This window comes from Falco biarmicus, chromosome 7 (assembly GCF_023638135.1).
Source record: "Falco biarmicus isolate bFalBia1 chromosome 7, bFalBia1.pri, whole genome shotgun sequence".
NCBI lineage: Eukaryota > Metazoa > Chordata > Aves > Falconiformes > Falconidae > Falco > Falco biarmicus.
The window spans coordinates 50,829,059-50,854,889 of record NC_079294.1 but is presented as its reverse complement, the minus strand read 5'-3'; the positions used below and the strand labels follow the sequence as shown (position 1 = coordinate 50,854,889).

The following is a 25,831-nucleotide window of genomic DNA, read 5'->3' as shown; positions in this document are numbered from 1 at the left end:
AGACAGAAAAAAACCCTGTAAATAGGTGTGCAGTACTATCTACAGAACTCACTACTCACAGTAGGACAAACCCTAATAACCCTTTAAGAAAGCAAGCAACAAAAGATGAGTCACCAAGAGTTAACAAAGTTCCACCATTTTACCCGTATAAGTACTGCGACTTGGAATTCAGATTAAGTACTAACAGAATAGTTTAGAAGTAGTAGTAGTATTAGAAGAAAAAAATAAGAGAGGCATTTTAAACAAATAAGTACATGTGTATGTGCAACTTCCTTAACATGATGTAAGATTTTTATTTTAAGTCTGCATTTGCTAAATCCACATACACAAAAATTCACACAAAGCAAGTTTAATTCTGCTGTGTTACAATGAAAATACACTTCTAATATTCTCTAGAGAAAAATAATACTCTCAAACTGAGGACAAAGATTTCAAAAAATGCACAAGATCATACACAACTCTGTACAAGTCAGTGGAGTACCAGTGTAAACCTTCATTTTACAATAAACGAGGCTGCTAATTCAGGCCACAGCTAAGGGCTCAACCTGCCAAACACATTTTTAAGTCCTGCTGTCACAAGCCATTCTTTCCCCTGAGATAACTGCTGGAGTGGCACATTGTGCAGCTCCTATTCACCCACTGAATAGGCTCTTCAGAGCCAAATATACATTTCAGCTATTCCAAGTAAATTTACAGTATCAATAATTATATATAATGTTACATTAAAGTATTGTATAATGTATGACTCAAAGTATTGAAAGCTTTTAGGACAGATTTTTAAGGAAGGGATCACTAACAATACAAATGTAAAGAGAAAACTTACTGCAGCAACACCAGTTTAGGGGGAAAGTTCAAATTGGTTGTCAAACCAACCTGACACAACATTCTTTCAAATCAAAGGTGCCAATGAATTTCAGAAATCATTTTTTGCTGACAATTTTAGGGAAAAAAATCCAACACATTATGAATTATGACATTTTTATATGGATGCAAAATCAATTAAAACTATACAACGAAATTCCTACAAAATTCCTGGGAATCCTATAGTTAAAATGGGATTCCTCATCACATACCATAGCTTTTCTTGGCTAGCACTCACCCCTGGAATCCATCTCTCTTCTGACTTTTGTACTGCCTGAACTCAAGTAACTTATTCAGTGGAACAGAAAGATCCCTTTTCCCCTTGTTCTTCCCTTGAGAGATGCAGTAGGGTCTCAGCTCTACACAGGTGGTCTAAAACATCAGTTACAAACTCTACGTGTGAAACATGAAAGCTCTGATATTAAACCACTTATAATTTGGCTTAGGTGAAATATAGTTTCAAGGTCTGCATTTTTTGTTCACTGTTTTAAAATCTAAAATAAATCAACATATGGAATGATTACACCTAACTTACAGAAAATCAGATCTTTTTGAAATATAATCTGAGTGCATCAATTTTCAAACTGAACATGGCAACAGGTTCTCTTTGATCACTTTCAGAAGGAAGAATATATCGTTGGAAAAGCAAATTATTTTCTCTACATAGCCCTTCTTTCAGGACGACATACCATAGGTGTACGGCACAGATGGTATGGCAAATGTTGCATATGGTCTTGTAGTTCCCCAGTGCTCAGTCACCATAAACCTCTCAACCATACTACTGAAAATGAAAATGTAAGCAATTTAAAAATAAAAAAAAATCATCAGAAAGTTATCTTGTATATTCAGAAGTGTACAGTATTACTTAGGCAAATGACGCTGTATTAAACTACTTCCAAAAATTAAGCTGGTAAAAGTTTACAGAAGAATTGTATGTTAGGAAGACAAAATTTGAAGGTAAAACGGGGGGGGAAATTAGGCTAGTTTTTAGTTAAGTTTTGAGAGATTGTTTTGAAACCAACAATGTAATGTTTTGATTAATAAGTTGGTAAAATAATGACAGCACAAAGTGCAGAGGCACCTCTATCACTGTAGACAAGTGTCACATGGAAAGAACAGTATGTAGCCAAGAAGCAGTAAGATTAATAGCTTGAGATTTCATCGTAAAACATACAAGCATATACAATTATCGAATAAAAAGTTATCCCATAAGTAGAGAATCTATTATTTGGAGATTCGAAAGTAGAAGAATCTAGTGAGTCACAGAAGGATCATGAGTATCATGAAAGAAAATACAATCCTGAGTAGCATTAACAAGCATTTCCAGAATGGTTAGGAAAGGTTACGTAAGGGAAGCAACTTTGACACAGTTTCATAAAATGCTAATCAGTTGGATTAACCAGCTAGATTTCTGTCACCTATATCCTGAACTCATTGAAGATTGACAATGGATCATGTGGAGAAAGAGATTATTCCTCTGATCTACCCTAACAGAGAAGCTAGCCTGAAGATAAGACTAGGAATGTGGTTTTCCAGCACAGCAAATCAAAATACATACATACATAATGAAAATGAAATTAAATGAAATCTGGTCTATAAACATAGCAGAGAAAAGGAAAGGCAGGGAGGGGAGTGGCTAAGTAAGCAAAAGGAGAATATAAGCATAAGAACAAATGGGTATTTAATGATCATAAATGCATTTAAACTGAAAACCTCCGAAGTTTGTTGTTGGTTAAATTCTGCAGTGAGTTTCTAACAAAAATAGAAAACCCTTTTCAAATGGAGTATAATAAATTCTGATATACAACATAAATTGTTCTAGTTTCATACTGCCACGGTCTAGAAGTGTTGGCCTACGTTAGACTGAGGTGAGAAACCAGCAAGGCTTGTATTAGGATAGCTTCTTAGAAGGGCTTATTAGCTCAAGCACAGGACCATGTTGATGCAGTCATACTGCTTTTACAGGATCCAAGCCAGTCCATGCATCTTGCTGCAGCATGTGTCATAAAACTTTTGAGTCCACTTCTTATTTTTCATCTTGCAATTTCAGGCTATTCTGTCAAAACTTAACACTAAAAAAAAAAAGGAAGACAATATGGTTTTAGAGTAACTATCTTTTGGGATATCCAGCTACTTAGAAATCAAGTGAGGGCTTCGTTGCCAGATCCTATTCATAGCTCTGAATCAAAACCCTGGCATGAGCAGGAGAAATCTACAGAAGAGTTAAAGTGTGATGTGCACTGAGCATTTCATGTTTGTGTCTCAGAGATTTCAAAGACTGTCTATTTTAATGTCTTTTTATTGTTCACTTGCAATCTAGCAGCATTTTAGTATTTCAGGGCTGTGCAACTGGACTTAGGATACTTTCTACTGACTTCTATTTCTGTCTTGCAATAAGGTATTTTCTATTCTTGCTCCACTTGCTTAATATTTTTACCCTTATAAAACACTACTGTCAGTAGACAGCTTTTGAACTCAACAAAAACATAAACCACAAGAACTACACACATGTGAAATGAAGTCCTTAAAAACACGGTTTCTTAGTTATCATTTACACAACGTTGAAGTACTGCAAAAGTAAAAAGCATTGATAACATGACAACGCCCCTCACCCCAAAATGTGGAAACAGACACAGAGTTTGAAAAACTTATCACATGTAAGAATGCAGACTGATTGTAACTAGTTGAGTCCAGGGTTCTTCTAAATCTAGGTCCTTCTAAGTCTAGGTCCGATAAAATTTTTAAAAATTAATAAATAAAAAGAACACTCTGCTCCCAAAGAGAAGTTAGTGTTATTAATTTGAATGCTAGCAGGATTCAGAACTCTGGTTTCTTCAGGAAGATTCCTGATGTCAACTATAAATGTTGTCAAGCTAACTTAATAGTTTAATATGCAAAGCATTTTTCAAAGCAAAACAGTGTCTTCAAACTGCTCTTTTTAAAAGTACTGTGTTTAATAACCCACAAATGCTTTACCTCCTATTTTACAGACCAGATTTGGTTTACTCCTGTTATATAATCATTAACCATGGGTTACACAGGTTCTGAACGATCAGTTTCTGTTCTTTGACCCTCCAAGTTCTAATGTAGTACAATTTCATCAAAAAGTTACTACAATATTCTGAAGGACAGGTCTGTGTTCTTTGACAGTCTGAGCCCTATTTGATCTAATTTAAAACGAAACCTCTGGGGGGTGGAGGGAATCTCGCTGCCATCTAGTGAGAGGCTGTGCTTACCACAGCCGTCCTGCTCGGTGCAACGGGTGACACACAGCGCAACTTGGTTCTCTCGCAGCCTTGACGTTTCACGCTTAAACAGGAACGAACTATGCTACAGCTCTTTTACCAAGAACTACATTCTGCGCTATTAAAGCACCTGCTCCAGCCACACTTTCGCTAAAGCAATTAGCACCTTCACAGAAAGCCTTATCTGAGCCCTGGTGAGCCTTGCCCAAGTAACTTCAGTTGTATTACAGCAGACAAAATCCTTACACGTGTCTACCCCACAAAAACCGGAGCTACGACTGTTAACTACCATTCAGAGGCAGGGAACATTCTTTGCATTTCATACTAGACACACCATCTGTTTACTCACACTACAAAGCACACCAGCAGTTCAGCCTCCGAGTGACACAGACAGGTATCATTACATGCAGTACCTTGTTCACCAAGAAAAGGTAACATTTTCCCAGGTGTCAGAGGAGGATTTGCTACCTACTGTTTGGTCTGAACTGCAACTGTAAGGCCAAATAATGCAAACTTCAAAACTCTGGTCTTCAGTGACAAATTTAGCACCTTCTCGAGAGGCAACAATGGGGATCTAGCTACATGAAGCAGTTCCCTGAATATTTGCTTTATGTTATGCTTACCCCAGCTACTCTTCACTCAGAAACTTCAAAACTTGCTCATGTACCTCAAAGGTGCAAATACAGCTCCTTTTCCTGAAAACTGGGTAAGATTTGTTTTTCTCTTCCCCTTGTACGCATCTCTTAAAAATAGAGACTGAAGCTTGAATCCAAGCTTGTAGTAGTGACCTACTCTCCTACTGCAAGTTGGTCTGACCATCCTGAAAGTAACATTGTTTGATGTGACGGGTAGCGGTCTTTAACCGCACACTGATGGCGACAAGCTCATTTGATATAGTCCTGATAATGCTCTCTGAATACAGATGTAATTTATCTCTGCCTCTGTGGGGAGTACAGGCACAGCGACTACCTATCACTGAAGTGAATCAGAAAAAAGGTAACACTGGCTAGCACAGTTTATAGGTAGGGTTTATTTCCTCCAGCTCACTGCCCGAGGACCACAAATCGGAGGTTTGTAATTGCTTCAGAGCACAGGCAAGGACATCTCATTTCTTTTTCAGTGCAGGCAAAAAGAAAATACGCTTGACTTTGAAAGACCATATGAATTACTCACTGATGTTTTACTATATCTAACCACTATAAGGTCAGCTCACAACATGGAAGGTACACCAGTGTGTAGTCCCACCAACTTGCTAAACAAGCTGATCACATGGCTGATCATACAGCCAAGCACAAAGGGAGAAGGCAGAAACGTGACAAAAAGTGGAGAAAGGAAATACTTTCCTTTAAGTGGCAGCAGCACAAACCTAGAACAGTCTTAAATGTATCGCAACAGCTTTATAGAAGTATTTAACATTGGAGTACTTAATTCAAGCTTCGAATTCAAAGTTCCAAGAACTTTCTGGGATTTCTATTTTAACCAAAAAAAAAAAAGACCTTTTTGAAATTGCAACAACTGTTCTTGCTTTAAAAATAGCCCTATCACGTTTTGTTATGTGTTTGTATTTTCAGGTTTTTTGGACTCCAATTAGAGAAAATATTCCTTTCAGCAATCTGAAAATAACTTAGGCTGCTGTCAAATCACTAGCCAACATTTTACGCATAGAAAACTACCAAATCATCCAAGTGAACAGCTCCCAGTGGCTAAAAAAAAGCTACGATTTAGCCAAGACGATGCCTTGAACATTACCTATTACATAATTTCCACATACATAACAAACTTTTTAAATCCCCATTATTATTGAAAGTTTTGATATTTACTTTATACAAAAATGTATCTGTCCGGTACCAGGTGAAGAAAAATCTATTCATATTGACAAAACATGAGCCACAAAAGCCCAGCTCTCCTTCCCCTATTCCTTGTTTTCTTCTCCTCCTTATAAAAAAAAAAAATATTACAAAATGAAGTAAATAGTGAGAATTTGCAATACAACTCATTTGTCATATCTTTGAGAACCAGAGTTCCTGTTGGGCAAACAGCCATTATGGGGGAGTAAAAGCCCACATGTTTTTCACTGTTGCTGATAGTAAGTCAACTAAAATGGACTTAAAACTCATAGCTGAACAAGGATTACAAAAGTGTGTTACCAAAGTTAACACCTATTTCAAAAGCTTATTCTAGGGCACAGTTAGGGCAAAATGGAAATATCAAATCCTAAAAAACAAGTTCTATGTAACCTGGATGTAGAATTTTTTTCAAAGTAGCAATGGCAGCAAATTAAGCTGCAGTAGAAAAAATCTGAAGGTAACTAAGACTGCCTTCAGAGCTTGTTTGCTAACTCAGAATTCAAAGTTTTTTGTTATAAAGTTAGAAATCAACATGGGAAACTTCTGCCTAAGAGTTAACTTCTGTGAGAAAAAATAATACTTACGGAACACACTTAAGTAAGTGGAAATGCTAATCAAGTGCAGCCAATGAAAATTTGTTCCACCAGGAGTAAACAAGAAGCATGAAAGAAAAGCAAAGATACAAGCTTGAGACTACCTTCAGCAAAACCCAAGGCAAGGTCAAAGGTCATCTGCATTCCTTATAAACATTATTTGGACAAAAGAATTTGGGTATTTCTTATCCAACTCAATGCCTGCCAAGAAAGCAGCTTTCATTAACAAGTGTTAGGAGGAAGACTGAAACCTACTGATACTGCTGGCAGTTCCAAAAAGAACTGCTGCCAAACAGAAGATGGAAGGAAAAGGCATCTGTCCACCACCCTCTTAGAAACTGCTGTTAAAGTTGGGGCAAAAATGATGCTTAATAACCGTGAGTCACCGACAGTGCTGCAGCCTCTACAACTGAACTGAAGGAAAGGCTCAGACTCACCAAATACTCTAACTGAAGCATCTGCAAGCTGCAGAACAAAGCAAGCTGTTAGTTACCCTTCAACTGGGGCACTAACCTCTGGTTTCTTCTCTTATATCATACACAAGTGGATGAGAAGAAAAGAATTTTGAAATCTGTGAAAACAAGAGGAACATAAAGAAGAGGGTTTTTTTCCTTAGCTAAGAGGAGAGCAGAACATTTAAATAACAAAAGAAAATATGCCTAAGAGAACATGGAACTTACTTGCAGCACAGACAAATGTTCTTTGTTCTTTTAGTTTTAGTCCACCACCTAAAACACACCCAAAGACAAACCTACAACTTCCAAAGCTACACCTCACTGCATAATGAATGACCATTCCCCTATGTTTCAGATTCTCTGTTTTCAAGCATAAAAATAGAAAGCGGCCACCTCTTCTGGTCTGGTCATGGTTTTCCCCATTATGTAAACAAACTAGCTAACACCAGATACACAAATTACCTCATGCTATTATCACTCAAATTCTAAGCTCAGCACGAAGTCTTCACATCTTGCAATAATTAGTAAGCATAAAAAGATAATAGGCTGCACCTCAAATTCAAATAAATCAACTTACAAACAAGTCTAAGCACCACAATGCTATAATAATGAAATGGTTCACACACATTTCCATGTGGCCAAGAACTCAGAGAGAATGAAAGTTTACAACTAATTTAATATCCCCTTTTTCCATATATTTCTGTTCATCTATTTACTTACATGATGATTTTAAAGAGGTTTTGGTTTAGACAGTGTGTGCTGCATCTAGGAAAAAACCAAACACAAACCCAAGAGCCTACAAGCGTTTGCCAGCAAGACAGAGTAAATGGTAATACTAATTAATACATTTAAGATCTTCCCTTTTGAGTTAAAACATATGGGAAAAGAGAAAAAATTGTCATATTTCAGGGACAGAATGTAGTCTTTAGTGGCCTAGCAATGTTTTTAAAGAATTTAAATTATACTGTGTTTGAGTTTGGTTTTCTTAAAAACCACCAGATACTTCTTACAGAGCACTTTAAATATTCATTTTTGAGATCTAAGCTTGCCTAAAATAACTAATAAATCAAACTTAGTAAAATGCAAAAGGCCTGCTGGAAGTAATAATTAAGTACAACAATCAAACAAATGAGCTTTAAATTAAGGTTAAGTTTATATTACTCATGAAACTAGGCCAAACAGTGAATGCTCTTACTGCTGAAGAAAACCATGTATTTTCTAAGGAAGTAAGAACTATCCCTGTATCTTAAACAAGAATAAAATAGGAAACTGGAAACGAATCTAACTAAATTTACAAGTTTTTCCCATGAAATGGAAATAAACTATGAAGTGATAAACTCTGTCACCATAGCAATTTAAACACTCAGAAAACAGAAAGAGGAACTAGATCTTGCAATTAATCCCAGCTTGTTTATTTTACTTATACACAATACTAAGCCACTGACTGCACCAATGCATAAGCAACACCCTGATGTAAAACTGACTCGGAGAGGGGTGTGTGTATATATATTATAATTAAATAGTCGATGTTTATGTGTCTGAAGCACAAATAACTGGTGTAACATTTATTTATTTCCAAAAGTGGAGTAATTCTTTAAAAAGTCACAGTTAACGTCAAAGTGAAATTACAGGAGAAAATATATAAAATGTATTTTTGCATTTATATAATGCGCCATACAAACAGTAAAATGGGGCTGGAAAGTAACAGTACATTTACCAGTCACTTGCCGTTACCTTCTAAATTGTCTATGGAAAATGCAGATTTTTCTAGAAGGGGAACAAAGCAAACACTAAAGAGCTCTCATAAACCCACTCGGTTGGCTCAGACATGAAGACCATCAAATCTCTAAGAATGGGGGGTTTTTTCAGATTTTTACTACAGCTCTGGAAATAAAGAAGTTTCTAGGTCTTCTCACTTGGAGGTAAGTGGGACAGCTTTGATCAACTTCAAATGCAAGCATAAGAAGCTCACTAAAGTGGAAAAAAATTACAAAACAGGTTAATAACAGAAGTTCTCAACTTCAACACAAAGGACTTGGGAATCTGGAAAGTGCAGCAAATAGTCCTGTATTCCAAGGGGGGTGGGGGTGGGGGGGGGGTGGGGGGTGGAGATGGATAATGATAATAATTTAAAAAGGACTTTAGCACAGAGTTGAAGGTCAAAGCTTCTAAGGTTATAAACGTCCTTTTTCTGAGCTTAATTGGAAAGACTGGCCTTGGACAGAATGTGTACACAACTTCCCAGAAGGAATTTCCATAGTCTTCCCTTTCCATATCAGCTTGGAAATTATGGGACGTATTCAAATTTGTCACCAAGAACTGCCTCCACACAGCTGACAAATTTATCCTAATATAAGTAAACAAGAATGCCCCTTCTAGGGTTTCTATTAAGAAAAAAAAAAAAAAGGTTTCTGAGGAGGTGCTGCGTATAGATCTAAGAGATCTATAAAGCGATACATTTATCACAGCAGTTTTATAACCGCTGTGATAAATTAAAGAAAGGTGGAGAAGGGACAGAAGCTATATAAAGTGACTAGAGTGCAGACACTGTTGCTTCTTTTTGAGGGAGGAACAAAGAGACAAGGAACAGCTCTAGGTTACTCCAAAGAAATAAATAAATTCCTGCAAGAAGAGATTTAGGTATGAGAGTCCAGGCAAGAAAAAGTAGTGGGTTTTGTTTTGTTTAAAAAAAGGTTGTACAAAAGATCATTAGAAAGTGGAAGACAGTAATGTTAATATTTTAAAAAGTACAGAGTGTAACAGCAGTTTCCCTACAAAATGTGTTTTGATTTTTTCAGTCCTTAGCACACACATTCAGTTTATCAACAAACAGAAACCTCGTAAATGGTAAATGTGTGGAAAGGAGGAGTCGATTTTAGGGCTTCCCCCCCGCCCCCTTTTCCTTTTTTTTTTTTTAAAAGCATCATAAGGCCATGGACCTGTTGGAATGAGTCCAGAGGAGGGCCATGAAGGTGGTCAGGGGGCTGGAGCCCTCCTCCTATGAAGGCAGGCTGAAGAGAAGGCTCCAGAAAGACCTTATAGCAGCCTTCCTGTACCTAAATGGGCTGACAAGGAAGCTGGAGAGAGACTTTTTACAAGGGTCTGTAGTGACAGGACAAGGGGGAATGGCTTTAAACTGCAAGAGGGGAGATTAAGATCAGGTATTAGGAAGAAATTTTTACTGTGACAGTGGTGAGACACTGGCACAGGTTACCCACAGCAAGCAGCTGTGCATGCCCCATCCCTGGAAGCATATAACTGCTGCCCAGACTGCTAAAATGAATAATTAAACTATCAACTCAGAAATGTAGGCAAATTTTCAAGTACAGCGATTTCCCTTTGCTTGTACACACCTGAACCTTCCTGCTTAATTTTTACAACTTTGTGCTTTTCTCCCTGTGTGCAAGGTCTAAAGAAGTAACCATTGTACTACAGAGATAAAAAGCAAAACTGATTTTACATCAAGTGTTGTTAAATGGACACAGTAAACAAGGGGAATATATTTTAGCCTGATCTTGAGGCATCACTTGTCCATAGAGGTTTTCCAACTTCGAAAAATCATTCTTCAACTAATAGAATTACAAGTTTCAAAGTCTTCTATGGCTCATGAAAGTCTATCTCTCTGCTTTCTCCTGAACAGCAATAATACTTCCTGGTAAGCATACTTGACAGCATTTTCGCAGTCTGGCACTCAAACAGAAGCAGAGCACGAATATTCCTTCTACTTTTTTTTGTTGTTTTTTTTTTTATATATTTAATTCTTTCAAAATAAACCCCAGATACATCTTTATGACAATCAAAAATACTGGAAACACTGTGTCTCGTACAAGGCCCATCTCTGTAACACAAGTACCTCATCACGACTTATACAACTGAGGAAGGTTCAATTATCAGGTCATCATCACAAACCCCTACAATTATAAATGTATACAAAACCCAAATGCCTCTCAAAGATTTGGAAAAGCGCTGTCATATTCTTCTGCTCAGAAAAAGCATGGCATGTCAGCCAGAGAAGTAAGAGGAGAGAACCATGTGCTATAGGAAGCAGTATTATGACTCAACAGTAAGTTAGTACAATGTTTCTGGAGAGAAAAAAACATATTACCACTTACAATCATAAAAAGATTTGAGCAACTCTTAGAATAACGAAATTTAGTATTCCATCCAAACTCTACTTTAGCTAGTTTTATTTCTCCCTACAGTGTCAGCTGAATAAAATTCACTCCCTGCATAAATAATTAGGTATAAAGCAATTCAGAACAGCTTCAACAGTCTACCCCAAAAGCCAGAAAACATGTGGGAAGAGCTAAAAAATTACGTTAGAACTTAGAAGGGTTAAGTTATAATATCCTGTAGCAAAACAAGGATTAATTTATAGAAAAGTGAAAAAATTTAAGTATGACCCAGAAGCTTCGAATTTTGGAAACATGAAGACAGCACCACTTAGTGAACGACAATCTGAGAATCAATATGCATAAAAATAAGATACACTATCTTCAATAAGTATGAAGAAAATATCTTTTCTTAAATCAGTGACTCTAGCACACACTGGAGGTATTAACAAGATCAGAATTTAACAAAGCTACATATTAGCACATTTTTAACTTAGTCTGACTACAGCAGAAATCAAACACAGACAAAAACAACTATTCTGACAGAAGCTAACTGCTCAGACTCTTAAAACTGCTACAAGAGCAGCTGAAAGTTTCATTTTCTGCAAAGCTCTTGAAATAAATGCACCTATAAAGCAAACATTACATGTTCTAAAACCCAGAGTCTTCTCAGAGGAAAAATAAACCTCACAATTACTCGCTCGCTCGCTCCCTCCCTCTCTGCAATTAGCAATTTCAGCAACCTCTGTAAGACGCTGACTACACTTAACTTCGTTTTAGGGGAACCTAATTACAAAAGCTTGTAACACAAGAAGTTGGAAGTCTGTAGAGTCAAATCAAAGGCAGGAAACCCCAAAACTAAAGAACGTGCAAAGAACTGGCTGTAAAACTCACACGCCTCAATTCTATTTACTGTCTCACTGCAATGTTATACCACCTTTCACCAATGGACAGGTAAAGATACTTTCTAAACAGAGTGCAAAGAAAACAAAGTTTAACAAATAAGCAGATTTGTGTATTTCTAAAGGACAGAGTTCTTCAGTGTGTGTTCACTGACAATGACCCTTTCTCAAGTTCACAGCACTTTCATTTACTGTTTTCAACATGAGTGGTCCTAGAGTAAACTGTGCTAGAGGAACTTTAAGCATGGTGTTACCTAAGTGGTTTCTGAAAAGGATTAGAAAATTGAGTATTTAGACAGATGGCAGCCAGGGCACACTACAGCTCTTAATATTGCTGCAAGTAGTTAAATCTTTGTTTGTAACAGTGAAAAATAATTTCTGCATGTGGGGCAGAAAAATCAAGCTTTTTGTGGCTTACACAAAACTTGGGAAAGATTTCTTAATGAGAATAATCAGGTAATTCTACCAGCTGGTTAAGAACGTAATTTAATTAATTCACCGCAAGTGAGACTGACTATTCAAGAACAACTTATTTCTGAGATCTTATTTTAGGTAAATTCTTAAGAAAGCAGTTCTCTATACATAGCCGATCACAGGTCTGGAACAGTTAAAATTTATTTGAAGCACAACTGAAAACCTGATGCAGTATGTTTCTACTTACTGCCCTGCTGTGATGATAATACAACAATTCCATCATGCAAGTGGAATCTCTTCAAAGTTACAACATTTAGTTTTGTAGCATAAGCACTTAGAACTCGTATACATTACTTTGCTAATTCAAATCAATGTAATATTCTTACCAGTAAACCAAAGTCTTTATTCTGTATCCAGGTCTACTAAATTATCATCTCAACATTCTGTCCAATTCCTAATACAACTATGACACACAAAAAATGTCGTTATTTTATTTCTCCTTTGTACTTTCAACTGAAACCAAAGATTCTCTCTTTTCACAGAAGCACTACATACCTCTTATCATCTATATCATATTCCTTTGCTTTTTTCCTAGTTCCTTTATTGCTATATGATCACCTACACTGATATAATGGCCTACCTCTAGTATCTGTATATATGTGTGACTCCAGAACCAAATGTGGAATTCAAGATACAGATGTACCTTGGATTTGTGCAACAAGACGACTCTTTTCTGGTTTTGCCAAATTTCAGTCCTAACATTCCATAAAACGATGTATTACCTGAAATTTTTACCATTCCAGTCTTCCATACTTCTTACAAGGGAAGCACAAAGTCCCAGTCAGAATCATGCTTCACATGCTACCAACTGTTAGAATGCAGCAACTTCAGCAATCCTCAAAGTTTTACAATCTGAAAGTATAACTAAAAACAAAGCAAACTCTTTGATTTGCTTTCCTCTTTTCATAAATATAGGGTTGTATATATGTGGTTTAGCTGCCAATATCAGGGCTCCAAACAACACTTAGAGCCTTTTTCTTGAAAGGTAATTTAGAAACCAGGAATATATAAAATTAACTAAAATCCTGCCTTGTCATAGGCCAACAATGTAAAACCCACAAGATGTTCCATATTACTCATGGCCAGGGCAAAGTGTGACAGTTAAAACCAACATTAAAAGGACATAACGTTGCCTGAAAAGAGTTATTTGTTCGATATTTTACTTATGCCAAAAAGCACTGTAAATCATGTGCAAGATAATGTTCCTCAAACATTGGGGTTTTTTGGCCAATACATTTAGTCTATACGCAGTGTCATGACAGGTGTGAGGTGAATGGGAATCTATACAAAACAGTCATGAGAAAGAAAAAGAGGAAACGATAAATTAGAAAATACTGACACTGCAGAGAAATTACTACAAATTAACAGCAAATTGAAACTAAAGAGACAAAAAGAGACATTAAAAACAGAAAAATAAAAGGAAAAAGGGAGAGGCGCTAGATAATAGTGGATGGACACTAGAACAATGCAGGTAAAATAAGCCATGGTCTCCTACAAATCTGGAACAGCAAGATGACAACCAAAAGAAACTAAACCAGAAAGAGCAAGCAAGAACAGCAGCTACAGCACATTTTTCTTCATTTGTAAGAAAAATGTTACAATGAAATACACACTAACATTAACTGATTTCTGTGAACATCTGTCTCCACTGGTCACAATATCCACTATCTTTCCTCCTTATATTAGCCTTCTGCTCATCGCACAGAAACCAGATTACTGATACCCTAATTCAGATTAATTCCGCAGCCACCTATCAACTTTTCTTTCCAAAAATTAAATTCCATCTAGCTTTATAATAATTGTCAGGTAAGCCATGCTGAAGTTCTATGGATGTTCTTCCAAATTTAGTCTTCCTACATGATTTTAGGTTGCTTTAGGATCATTTATTCACTATCAGGTCTACTATTGAAACCAATCTAACCTTATGCTTTTTGCTGGTCACCATTGATCACTTTGAAAACATTTCAGGAGACAGACAAAAGGAGGACAAAATTATTTTTAAGTTAAAAAAAGTTAAATCTATTTGCTCGCTTGCCCTTATATTAATAAAGAAAATGATACAGAAACCTAAACATGGTTTGTGAATGTAAACCCTGATATGCTTGGGTGCCGCACGAAACCTACCCAAGCAGAACAGAAATAAAAGTTTATTATTACTACTCAGCAGAGAACCTTACAAAAATCAATTTAATCCATTACTTCTTCAGATGCATAAAAGTACACTGAAACAAAAGCCAAGAATGTAGAAGCCAGGCCACATACATAATCATCAAAAGCAGCTAGTAAAAAGAGGAGCTGAGAAGCAGACATCCCCATGCATCAAAAACGTTCCAACCATTTGTGGAAAGAAAGGTGCCTGATCTTCAATTGGGAAAGAAAGGCCTGAAAACACTGGTGAGATTTTTACCACTACCACTCCCGCCCAAAGGTACCATCGCTCGTACTTCTTATAACTACTGCTAACCATGTAGTTGCAGTATTTCCAACCACCGTAAGCTACAGGAACAGACATCTTGTAAAAACCAGAAAAATTATTATGATATATTTACTAGTAATCATGATTCTAAATTGAGAAAGTCAGCAATGGTCAGACTGCAAAATCCACATATGTAATTTAAAAGTTAATCAGATCAGCACTCTCATTTAACTTTCAAGTTAGCGCTGATGTAAGTGGAGGTGGACTGCAGCCTCTCTAAGATATATAAAGGGGGCACAGAGGAAACACGGAGAAAAGACTTCTTATCACGGCCGGTAGTGACAGGACAAGGGGCAATGGTTTCAAACTCAAAGAGGGTAGATTTAGATATTAGGAAGAATTTTTTTATAATGAGGATGTTGAGATACCGGAACAAGTTGCCCAGAGCAGCTGTGGGTGCCCCATCCCTGGCAGTGCCCAAGGCCAGGCTGGACGGGGCTGGGGGCAGCCTGGGCTGGTGGGGGGGGGGGGGGGGGGGTCCCTGCCCATGGTGGGGTGTTGGGACTAGATGGTCTTTAAGGCCCCTTCCCACCTGAACTATTCTATGATGCTGTGACTGTATGACCTCCAGAGGTGACTTACAACCTAATCATCTGATGGTCCTCTTAGCAAGTTTTTTAATCTCTTGTCTCTGGAATACGAGTAAGATGTAGGTAATTACACTTTAAAATACAGCTGAGCCCATTTGTTTTAGTATGCAATTTCTTATTTCAGAGAGTAAAAAAAACAGTATTCAAAAGCTAGACTGCAATGTAAATGCAATATAAGCAAAGTACACACTTTGTGTTAACATTGCCATTTCTTGACTCAGAGTACTCCCAGTGTAACTAACGGAAAAAGAAACCCGTGTTATATAAATTCATGCATTTGTAAGGAAATGTTTGAGGATGGTATTTCTGTATTATGCAGCACTGACAGAAAAAAAATTAAAAAAAAAAATAATGTATTACTAGTAGGGAGGACTCAAACTGCAGGCTCTTCTTCAAACAGTAAATTAATTTCAGCTCCCAGCAGAGAACATGATTGCTTGAGCTGCCTGAACATACTCCCAACAAAATCGATCGAGTCAATCACAACAGGCAGTCAAGGCCATATACCTGGCCAGTTCCCAGGCCAGAATTACACTCACTGCTTGTTGACTGGCAAATTTCATAGCCACTGGGTTCCAGGCTATTTTTCCCTCCCCCCCTCTTCAGAAATTACAAGGGTTACTACGAAGTTACTATGATGCACAGTATGCAGCTATACCACACTGCCAGTTACTTCAGCAGCCCTAGGAATGTAGAGTTTCATCTTCTGAGGGCTACTGTAGATGTTTTTAAAGAGAAAACACCTACTAGATTTGAACGTTCCATATGACTGTCAACCACTACAGGGAGACAGGAAAAAAGAAAACCTGCCAGCAATTTCTGAGCTTGCACACTTCTGAAAACCAGTCATGAGAAACATAATCAAAACAGTGCCCACCACTCACTAACATGATTTTGAAACCAGGAAGCCAAAACAGCCATAGACAAATGCACCCTACATTTAACTAAAACATACTAGTGCAAAATAAAAAAATCTTTCATGTTCTATAAACAGAGGAAGATTGAGTATCTGTACAGCACCTAAATGAAGACTGTTGTATTGAAAGGATAATGACCTCCTAAAACCTATGACCAGAATCCAATGCCTCCTCCACCAAGCCATCCTGAAACACACACAGTTTTTGTCTCCATTACCTGTTTCTAAAATGGGGATAGAAGTGCTTCTCTAACCCATGATAACTGCAAGAATAATTACACTAAAAATGAAAGAAAGATTGGAATACTATAGGTGGTGAGTCTTAAAACAAAACTGTATCAATGTATCTAGTTTTAATTTTACTACCAAAATACAAAGACTAATTTCGCATGTAGTTTTTCCCTATCTGTAAAATGGTCCCACTCTAGTCATCACTGACACTTTAAAACATGCAGAGCACCCCTGAATGCTTTTCTTCAAAAAGGCAAAATTATGGCTATCTGAAATCAGTAAGCTGAAGACAAAAAACAACTGAGATTTTTAGTCAGGCCACTTAAATCAACTAATTTCCACCTCATTTTTCTGAAATAACAAAAGAAAAAGCTTTCACTGGTAAACTGTCTTTCAGTTCATGGATTAAATGAAAAAAAACCCAAAACATTCTGTGTTATATGCCCACTAAGCCAAGCAGTCCTTCAGCAAAAATAAGTCAAAGACATTATATCCCTATTATTTTTAATTAACGCTTAGATAGCCATACCTCCTTTACACAGATTGCAGAAAAAAGATTTCAACATCCCCACTCCCCCTTCAACTTACATACTTCCAGCCGTAAAAACACGGTTATCCTTAATGTTCAGACAACAAACAAAACATACACAATACATTTAAATAAGAACATAAGAGCAGAGAGGAAAGCCTCAAACATACAGAAGTTTGTTTATACTCGGACACGAGGAGCCCTAAGACATTTCAATTCTGAGCAACAACTACTGTGTATAAAGCCCCCTAACAAATTCCTTGTATGTGCAAGGATACAGGAGACCGGCAATGCCCTTCATCTATCCTGTAGAACATTAACACTGGACAGCTTTTAATCTTTCATACCACATCAACAGATTCCTCTAGAGTATTGGTGAGCAGTAGCAGGCTGACCAGGTAGACAACCTACTCTTTCAGATTAAACATCTATTATATTTTTCCTCATAATTATGTGAGACTCAATCCCGACATCCAAGTCCTCAGCAGTCCCACAGCCCTATGCAATGGAGAAGATGTGGTTTATAGGGGACCCCTAAAAGGAGCATTAAATTCATTATACAGAAATTTATAGCTTTTGACGTTTTGTTATGAAGTAACAGCACAGAAGACTTTGCTAAACTACAAACCTGATCATGTTTATGACACACATGTATATGCATGTACACACACATATATCTATGTACTTATGTATGTGTATATATGTAAGTACATATATACATACACATACAAATGTACTTGTATGTAGATAAATAAGCAATACATATGCACGTATAGAGAGCACATAGTTGCAGCTACAGCAAATTAAACAGTCCATGAAGCAACAACCGGCTTAGATAACGTGACATGAAGAACAGGTCTAAAGCAACAGAAGATGAAGATGTTTCACCAACAGCACCCAAACCTCTCCCATGGACACTGCGAGACTGTAACAATATGGTTCTGCCCCTAAAAAACACAGAACGCAGCTAGTGTACAGTAACTTCTAAAATTAACTGTATGCAGTTAAAAAATAAAACAACACACCTGCTAGGACATCACTTCAGAATACAAAATAAATCATGCCTAAACATAACTATACATATGATTCTTCGGTCCCACAAGCGCCAGCAAATGAGCCGCGGGCAGCCGGTGCGGTTCAGATGCCAGACTGGAGACACCGGGCACACCTGCAGTCACACACACGGCTGACAGAGGCCAACGTGACCAGCTCCGGAGGGCCGCCGGTGGCACCAGGCAGCTCCGCCCGGGATGCACACCGCCCGAGGAGCGCCCGCCGCCCGCGCAGCGCGCAGGGGAGGCCGCGGGGGTCCCCGCCGGGGCCCGCCGCGCGGCCGGCACCGCTCACCCCGCTCCCGAGGGGCACGACGGCCCCCGGCCCCCTCCCCGCGGGGGGGGCTGCTGCCGGCCGCCCGGCCCCCGCCCCAGCAACAGGGCCCCGCACCCGGCCGGCCCCACCTGCCCCCCCCCCCCCTTTCCCAGCCGCCCGCAGCTGGAGCCGCCCCCCGCCCGCGCCCCCCCGCCGGCGGCACAGGGAGGGGTGCGCCGCCCCCGCGCGCCGGGCCGGGCCGGGCCGCAGCGGGGCCGCAGCACCGCACCCGCCCACCCCCCACTCCCCACCCCGGCGGCCGCGCCCCGCCACTCAGCGGTTTGCGGCGGGGGGGAGCGGCGCTGAGGGGAGCCACCCTCCCCCGCCCGGCTCGCTCGGGCCTCCCGCCCCTGCCGCCGGCCCCGCCGCCCCCCGCGCTCACCGGACGGCGGGCCTCAGTGCGGCTGTGCCGGCAGGCCGGGGCAGGCGGCGGTCGCCCGCCGGAGCCGCGTCCTTTCCTGCGGCAGCGGCGGCGACTTGTCAAAGAGAAAACATGACGCGGGCGGGAGGCGGCGGCGGCGGCGGGAGGCGGCGAGATCTCGCGGGGCTGCCGCGCGGGTCTCGCGAGGCGCCGGCCGCTCCCCGCCCCCGCCGCCGGAAAGCCCGGCCGCCCGCTGCCCGGCCGCGGGGGGGAGCCGCTGCCCGGCCACGCCAGCGCCTCCGGGAGCGGGGCCGGGCGGGACCCCGGCGAGAGCCGCGGGGCAAGCGGGGCGCAGGCAGCGCCGCGGGAGGCGGGGCAGCCCCGGCCCATCCGCAGGGCAGGGCTGGCGCCCGGGCCGCTCTTCCCCGGCCGAAATGGAAGCCCGCCGCTGGCACCGGGAATGAAAACCACTGCTCTCCTGACGGGCAAGGCACAGCAGGCAACCGCTTCTGCATCAAAGTGGCCTGAGAAACCGGTATGGGGCGTGAATCCTGCCACGCGGCTGAGGACAGCGACCGAACAGATGCACTGGGGAGTCAGTGACGGGAAGGGCAGCGGATGCTGGATGCAGGGACGGAAAGCGCAGAAGAGGCAAAATGGGTCGCGTCGGCCCGCGAGCAGGTGTATACTGCAGAAGAAAACCTCGGCTTAAACAAAATGAACATGACAAGTAGTAAAAGCGTCACTGGGGGATTGAAATTCTAAAATAGGAAAAGCCTAAAATCAAGACGGAATTGCAGGCTAAGGCAGTGGCAGAAACCATGACGTGCCAAGTATGACCTGTGAGACCACACCAGCAAGAAGCAACACAATGAGTGATTTCAGTTACACCCACTGCGACTAGACATGGCCCACACAACGGCAGGGATGTCATGACTGAATTAGTATACATTGTTATCGACTTTCATTAAACAAACAGGAAAACAAGAGAAGCAAGAGAAAAACCTCCGTGCAAGAAGCAACTGCATGCGCACTGGGATCCATCAGCCTAAGGCAGGAACACAATGGAAGTTTACAAACACTGGTGACATGAACAGGGAACAATTCTTTAGACCTCTTCCAATCGAAGAGCTAGAGGCTAACCAGTGGAACTAGTAGATGTCAAATTCAGAACAAGCAAGAGAGTGATTTCTTCATACACAATTCAGCTGTGGAACACCCTCCAGCAGGACACTATGAGCAAAAGTTTGCCTGGACTCTAAAGGAACTGGAGAAAAACAAGAAATAAAAATAAATACATCACAGACTAGCAGACACCTCTGGCTGAAAAGTGCCCTGACCTACAGAACATCGAAGGCCATAGAGTATTTGGGGGGACATTACTATGTGCTTGCTCTTGCCTTTTCTTCCCTAGGCATCTTCTGACAGCTGTCCTCAGACATACGGAACCCATGGACCAGCATTCCCATCCTCATGCCCTTGTCCTCCAGCCTGTCTTTGCCACGTGTCTCCTCAGTATAAGCCTCCCCTTCCAGCCCAAAGCACATACCCTTAATAGTTTATTCTGAGGTATAATGTGGTTAGGGGATTTACTAAGGGTAGAGCTCAGCTCCCTGGAAGGGGTCTCATACTTCACAGCTCAAGTTCCAACTATAATCCGATCAACTAGCAACTTTGGAGGCAGATCCCAGCTATTCACAGCTCTTTACTCTGTGTCCCCCTAAAAGGCTACTCATGGATTCACAGTTCTTAGCAGCAGAATAAAACACAAGTGCCTTGCTTTGAAAATAGTCTTTGACTCAACAGAGCTAAAAAACACAGACCAAAAAAAGTCTCTTGTTAGCAACTTACGTGTGTAATATCAACCCACAGAACAATGGCCAAGACAACCCATTTTTGTTCAAGAAGCCTTAAGTCTTTTTAGTTTTGTACCCCTAACCACAATGGGTAATCATTTGCCTAAAGCCACAGTCAAACCCTGCTGAGAAACAGCAGCTTCTTTGTTGATGAGAACACCTGTGCAAACAAACCACCAAAAATGGGGTAAATTATGAAAACATGTTAAAGCCTTCTTTAAGTATTTAACATATGCCAGCTAAAGGATGCTGTGTAAGAAATAAACTTCAAAAAATCCAACAGATAACATCAAAACACATTCAGTTCAGAACTCTCCAGCAGATCTGCCATTCCACAGAACAGAAAGCAGAATAGACACACTAAGCAGTACTCCTCAACATGCTAACGTGCCCCACACCCACATGCTTATGTTAACCACAGCATGAAGACAAACCTTATCACTAACTGCAGGGTTTTATGGCTTGCAGGCTCCATCAGCAACCAAGCATTGTACAGTTCTCAAGGAATTCCTCTTAGGTTTGCAAAACGTTTAATGTTTTTAAGTTATGTACACTTTAATATTAAGTTCACAAAGCTGCAAGGTTTTCTTGCTCTGTTTGTCATGTCTTGACACAGGCCATCGATCACCTTGCAATACCAAGTGTAGGACTTTCATCTTGCAACCGGGCTGTACGCAGATGTATCCGTCTGCTTCGACAGAGGCTCACTGATCTCAGAATGTGTGTTATACTGCAGACACAACGCAGCCGCTTTACAGACTGGGACCTGAGGTGCCAAGAACATGAGAAGAATAAAGGAAGCAAATTAATAGTAGTTTTCTAAATTAGAATTTAGAATAAATATCTTTTTAAACAAACATGATGACTATAATATAGACTGTTGTAATTGAAGTACCTAATTTGCTAAGATGCCTTGAAAATCTTTGCCACGTGATTTCCCATCATTACTGTTGCAAAAGAGCATGCTACCAACTAAACGTGGGGGTAAGTTGGGGGACAACAACAACAAAAAAAGGAAAATGCAGTTCGGTATACCCAACCTTCACAAGGTTTTCAGCTGACAGAATGCTGCCAACGTCCCAAAGGACAACCACTGCAATTTATCCTTGAATTCTCCCATGAAGCTTGTATATTAGATAGCAATTGTTAGTATTTGGTACTAACCACAATCTTTGATGAGTCTCAAACAGCCTCTAGAAGTGACTTCCCCAGTTTCTCTGTGAGTCCGGGAGGGCTCTTTTAAGAGCTGGAGCCCCACTCACTGGGGACTACGCTGCTTGAGCTACTGTCTCACTTACGGCCAGCTGGCACTCAGGATCTCCCTGACTCAAAGAAAACCCAGGATGGCAAGTAACACAGGATAAGGAGGCCCTATTCCATCTCCCTGTACTAAACAAGTAAGTATTGTCAAAATTCCTGAGAACCCCAAATGAAGCCGCATCCTGGTCTACAGCAGTACCAGTAGGTCTAAAAGTAAGGATGTATGTAAGGGGAACAAGATCCACATCTGCTCTGACATTGCCTATGGCTGTCACTAGAAATCTGCCACCTTGTGAGAGTCAAACCATCATTAAATGAAAACATAGCACTTCCATCCTTTGGAAATTGCAGGGGCTCACAGAACTCTTTGAGGCACCCTGAGGACACATCAGAGGAAAGATCAGCCCTCCAGCCACCTGCAACTACATTATTAACAGGATGAAAATAACAACAAAAGTTGGGAAGAGTTTTATGGGAGAACCCCAAACATAAGACCAGGAAAACTCAAATCACAGCTTCTCAGTGGGCAACATCTCTCATCCTGTCCCATACCACCACCCACTCCCTTCACAGCAAGCACAAGCTGAAGTCTTCAAAGCATACAAATTTGTAGACTTCAGCAGGTAATGCCCAGACTGCAGGACATTCACACTCAATTTCTATTTCCAAGACAGTCTCCATCTTAGCTTCAAAGCATAGACAGAGGCCAGAAAAAAGCCCATGCAATCATGCAAGTTTCAAGGGAAAGGAAGCTGTAGGTACTACCTTCATTAGTTCTGTGCTCCCACCTCTTTTTTTTAAAACAGAAATAATCCTTCCTGACAACTGCAGATCTCTCAAGTCCCACCTCCCCAGCTTTCCTCCTTCCCAGCTTCACTTGGACTATGGCAGATTTCCTCTAACATTCAACTGTGCAAAACCTGTTTTACATCAATGATTTCCTATTATTTTATATGAGTTGCTGCATTATTTGATTTCAATGTATTGTTATGTAATCCCATCAAATGTACTTTTAATCTTGGGCAACGACGAGAAAGATATGATAATGAAAGAACAATGCGCATGTTAACATCAAGTCCTTTTTCTAAAACTGTTAGTAATTATCCTTTATTTTTAGTAACCGCATTTAACTCTTTATTGTCTTCTGATCCAGACATTATAACAGGGCTATGACCAATTCCACTCATTGTTTTTTCTAAATCTTTTTTTGTAATGCGATGTCTAGGGCAGGACCCAACATTCAGCATTAGACTATGCTATTTATCTAGGGCTTGTTCTTAACTACTTCTCCACAATGCTGGATAATTTTGCGTCATTATAGAAAACTGGATTTATATATGTAGTATCCCAGTTAACTGTGTTTTGCTTTTACTGACTTTTTTTTCCAGCAGACATTGCTAACATTGGCATGCCTTGCTGTTGTCATGGCAATGAAAGAAGTCTATATGTCTCTGGATGTGACTCAGAAATCATTTTATACAGAAATGGGACAACAATTAGAATAACAGATATTGGATGTTTCTATGCCACCGGTTAATAAGTGGTCAATGGGGAAAAAAAGAAAGAGCCCAAACCAGCAACAAAAGACACTGAACATAAGCTCCTTGATTGGAAACAAGACACTAATTGCTATTTGTGAACCAATCTCACAATTAGGGCTGTGTGGGTAAAGCTTTGTCACTGTCAAGTGTTACTAAAATCACAGTGATCTGCCTGTGCAGTTACTTAACTAGACCAGGACCCAGATTTGCCCAAGTAAATGCTGCTCTTGATGTTCAGAAGCACATGAGAAGATTCTTGCATACTCATCCCAATAAAGAAAGGTCTTGAAACAATTTCTCTTTGAGGGCTCATTCAAAGGCAGGACACTTCTCTTGGCCAACAAGTTCACAATTTACACGAGGCAAAAGAAAGAGAAATACTTTAGAGAGGCAAGCTTACCAATGAAAGGATGAGGAAGGGAGCTTGTGTCAGTCACTGATCAGGTGTGGAAGAAGCAGTTGCAAACATTAACACAACCAAAGCCAGCCTACACCAGTCTATGAAGCGTCTGGAAGAACTGATTGCTAAGCTAAAAATACTGTTCACCTATGTCTTCTACATGTAACTCATCACAACACTAGCTCTCTTCTGGTGGATCCAAGGTATATGAGGTGAGCCGTTATTAGAACATTTTGGCTGTGCAGGGATACCAAGTGTGGAGGCACTGAAATATATGCATCTGTGTCAGTCACTAATTTCATCTTCTGACTCATGTTCTGGAGTGACAGTTCTTCTGCATGGCACTTCCCGCTCACACCAAGCTGAGCCATACTACACGTAACTTATTAGAAAGCAATCTAAAGCCACATCCACACAGCCAGCTGGCTCTTACCCCAGTACAAATCATCACTGCCACAGAATCAGCACTTCCAGGGCTCAGGATTGCAGGTGGCTTTGTCACTTTTCTTGCACTGTTGGACCCCAACACTCTGTGAAATGCAGAGTAGGAATCAGTCTGAAGTAACCTGAGATTTAAGATCTAATTCAACCTGTCACCATCTCTCCCTTTCTTTAGCTAGCTGGTAACTTTTTCAAACTGTTTTCAAACACCAGGGCAAGCCAGTCTGGGTGAAACAGTGATCGGCACCTCAGAAATGCCACTGGCCCGGCCAAAGCAGGAAACATGTCAGAGAACAAAGGGGAAAAATACATGGGGAACAGGAGAGGTTTGTACAAGAAGAGAACAAACGAGAATATAAAGTGCAAAATAAAAGGATTATTCATGAACAACTAAGTAACAAGTAAATTCATACACAAGACTAATTCCAAACTAATCTATGCATGGGTACAACACATTTCAAGCACATGTAGCAAGAAGATTATTAGAACTTCAAAAGGATTAGTAATTCACATTAGCTGAATATCATAGTATCCACTGCACAGCCAAAGTGCAGCTTAAATATTGTGTCAATAATAATTACATGCATAAAGATATTAGAAAGAGTTAAACCATAAATGACCAATGGTCAAAGTACCATTCATAGGATTCCCACTGCCCAGTGGTACTCCTGCCAGTTGCTCACAATACCTTTAGGGCCTTAAGAGTCAGTTTTGGTCTTCTGCTTTAAGAACCACTGTTGCACAACCCTGCAGTCTGTCCTCACTTCATATGCCTTTAGCAGCAGTTACGAAGAGAAAAGCACTTGTCACAAGTGCTCCCCCTCCCGTAGCTCTCCCTACTCTGTAAGCAAGGCAAACCAAGACCTCTAAATAGAAATACAGAAAAGAGGTAACACAGAGCTGTAACACCACCTTTCTGCTTACTACTGGAGCACACAGATGCAAGCAGACTGAGACTAGCTGTCCCTTTGCATTTAAAGTGGAGAGGTTACCCGGCCATCATGGCCCTGGAGCCACAGAAGCAAACAGACGGGTTAGTCTTGGCATGACATAGGGGGATGTACTGGAGAACTGCCAAATATAGTACGCAAGAGATGTGTGCCTGTACACATTAACTTAATGCACAGTAAACTCACTGCTGTTCCAAAAAGGAGCAGCCACAGTATTTCACGAGTTAATATTTACGAAGCGTTGCATCATACGAAACTGGACTTGTTTGTTTCTAGCCAGCACTAGCATTCTGTTTTGCTTCACAGATATTCTGGAGGTGAAAAATTTAAGGAATAAAGATTAAAATTAAAATTTATGCAGTCGTAAGCACAGCACTGATCCAGTCTCCATTTTCATAAGGAGAAAAAGAAGCAACACTTAAT

The 25,831-nt window shown here is 40.3% G+C and overlaps 1 protein-coding gene across 18 annotated transcripts in view; it reads right to left on the bottom strand.

The window, feature by feature from the left end:
* HERC1 (HECT and RLD domain containing E3 ubiquitin protein ligase family member 1) overlaps nucleotides 1-25,512 on the bottom strand; it is a 109,770-nt gene extending 84,258 nt beyond the window's left edge. For 15 of the 18 annotated variants that reach the window (XM_056345419.1, XM_056345429.1, XM_056345427.1 and 12 more), the window contains exon 1: nucleotides 1,551-1,648. The gene's annotated coding sequence lies outside the window, so the exon portion shown is untranslated. Of the gene's footprint in view, nucleotides 1-1,550; nucleotides 1,649-18,981; nucleotides 19,129-21,250; nucleotides 21,583-24,450; nucleotides 24,548-25,370 lie in introns of those variants that run through there. The other 3 variants (XM_056345415.1, XM_056345417.1, XM_056345416.1) reach the window with 3 other exon arrangements.
* Between the last annotated feature and the right edge of the window lie 319 nt (nucleotides 25,513-25,831).